The sequence below is a fragment of the Mus pahari genome, chromosome 18 (assembly GCF_900095145.1).
Source record: "Mus pahari chromosome 18, PAHARI_EIJ_v1.1, whole genome shotgun sequence".
Taxonomy (NCBI): domain Eukaryota; kingdom Metazoa; phylum Chordata; class Mammalia; order Rodentia; family Muridae; genus Mus; species Mus pahari.
The window spans coordinates 35905360-35907825 of record NC_034607.1 but is presented as its reverse complement, the minus strand read 5'-3'; the positions used below and the strand labels follow the sequence as shown (position 1 = coordinate 35907825).

The 2466-nt window shown below is 49.4% G+C and overlaps 1 long non-coding RNA gene across 1 annotated transcript in view; it reads left to right on the top strand.

Moving 5' to 3' along the window:
* LOC110335388 overlaps nucleotides 1–1710 on the top strand; it is a 22272-nt gene extending 20562 nt beyond the window's left edge. Inside the window, exon 3 of the long non-coding RNA XR_002381164.1 lies at nucleotides 237–1710. This is a non-coding gene — a long non-coding RNA (uncharacterized LOC110335388). The remainder of the gene's footprint in view (nucleotides 1–236) is intronic.
* The last annotated feature ends 756 nt before the right edge of the window (nucleotides 1711–2466 follow it).

Below are 2466 nucleotides of genomic sequence, written 5' to 3'. Positions count from 1 at the left end.
CCGCCTGCCTCTGCCTCCCAAGGGCTGGGATTAAAGGCGTGCGTCACCACACCCGGCTTCTGTACACTCTTTTATCTTGGATATTTAACTCATGTGATAGCCCACAGGGTCAGCTTTTTTTTTTTTTTAAAGTAAATTTACTCCTAGACAATATCATACTTGAATGCTTCCATTTGGATACACTCAAAGTACTGAAAACTCAATAACCTGAGATGAATTTACACTTCGAATAGCAGGAAGGGGGGTAGATAAGGAAAGATTCCCCCCCCCCCCCAGATGATGAACGCTGCCCAAGCTCACATCGGTGAAGGGAACCCCTGTCATTCGGTCGAATGCAACCGCCAATGCAGACGTGACTTGTCAAAGCTACTCATCCAAGTGTAAATGCATCTCTGAAGCCCCGGCAGGCAGAAGTACCCTCCCCACCCCCACGGGCTTTGCAGCATCAGCCCATGTGTACACTCGGATCTCTAAGGAAATCAGCATCATCGACGTGAATGACAGGTACGCCCGATACTGCTGCTGCTGCTGCTGCGGTCAGATGCTCCGCCGGGGCTGTCCACTCCACGGGCACTGAAAACTTCAGGGAAGGTCTCTCTCGTGGCCAGTGACAAAAACAGATGACAATCAGAGCAAAGCACGCATACGGTAGAATCATCAGAACTCACAGATGCCCCGGCCCCAGCGGCGACACCGCGGCGTGGCGATGCCCCCGTGGCTTCGGAAATACCCGCTATCCCTTTAAAAAAAAGTCTCCCCGCAGGCCGGAAGTGACCGCACGGCGCCACCAGTCGGGCTCCCCGGTGCAGCGCAGCTTCGAGCCTCGCGCACGGCCGCGGCCCCGTGGGTTTTCTGCTCTCGCAGCACTTCGCCGCCGCCAGTCCTCTCCGCGCGGGCAGTTCGGTCACTAAGTCCCTGAGACGCGCCGCTTCCCCGCGCTGCAGCCCACGCCAGGCCTGCTTCCGGGTACCGCCTGCGCTCCCGGCCCGCTCTAGTGACGCACTTCCGGCAGTGACCAGGCTGGGCGCCGCCCCCAGCTGCCACGTGGGCGGGGCGAGCCTTGCCCTGGGCTCCGGGGACAGCGAGCTCCTGCACCCGGGAGGGACGGCTCCGCCACGCCTCGTTGTCTGGGCTCCCTTACGGTCCTGGTCGGAAATGGATAGAATCCACCAGACCATACGACCCGGGGCCTAACTCTCCAGCCCTGTGACCGCGGCCGCCTGTGTTCCAGCTCTCCCTTGGCTTTGCCCAGGACCCCTGTCGCTTGGCGCAGGGACCTTCAGAAGTTGAAAGGGTTTGCCAGAGGCATCCCAACCACCCTTTCGAAGCCAATCTAAGAAAGGGCCACATGGTGTCACCCACCCTCTTGGACTGAATAGCACAGGTCTTCCTAGGGTTTCCTCCCGGAATTACTTAGTTTTAACACATTCTGTTTCATCCTCTTCTCACAGGTTGTGCCTTTTGGATCTAGAAGTTCAGGCAGATAGCGTTCACTTTCAATTTTTCTTTGTATCTCTCACGATGCTGTACGACTTGACCTCATAATCTGGTGTCTGGTTAAGTATAAAGAAACTGTTCTTCTCACCCCTCCACGGGGCTGTTTGGATTGTTTATTTTGTAATAACGTAGTATACCGTTTAGAAAGCACAGGAAACATAGCTTGGGCGTTTTGGGTGTTTCCTGCTGAAAATTGTGAGCATAAAGTTTCATAACAAAATAAAAAAAAGGCTAATGAGTGTAGCGCCTCATCTGAGCTGTGCCCACTTGCTTTGTCCCCTTATACTAACTGGAAGAGAATTAGCACACTGTCCTTGGGCAAGTCACTTTACAAATGAAGCTGCAGCTTTCATTAAAGACATTACATAATCGTTAAAATTTGGTTTAAAATTCGAACTTTATTTTCTTCTGGGTCAGAGAAGGTAAGAAAGAGGAGAGTTTGCAGCTTAAGTAAAGATTTTCTTGAAAGCCTATAGGTATGATCTGTGGCCATCTTGAATGTTTGTGAGTTTATCTTTGGATGGCCAAAGTGAGGTTCCTTCAATGCTGACCTAGAAATCTTCATATCAATTTAAAGCTGTCTCCCTCATTGGCTGTTTACATACCTGAGAACTATGGCAAGGGAAAAAGCAAAACATTTTTTGCAAAATGTAGTTTAAGGGTAGGTTATAGAGATTGCTAGATAGCTTTAGAGGAGTTTTAGAGCTCTCCTCCATGAAGTTGCATGTACATTGGAAACACATTAATTTTGCTGGCGATTTTAAGGCTTTGTGATTTATTAGCCCTCAAAAAATTTTTAATTATTTATTTATTTATTTATTTATTTATTTATTTTTATGTATATGAGTACTCTATAGCTGTACAGATGGTTGTGAGCCTTCATGTGGTTATTGGGAATTGAATTTCAGACCTCTGCTCCCTATAGTTGGCCCCACTCGCTCCAGTCCAAAGATTCATTTATTATTATGA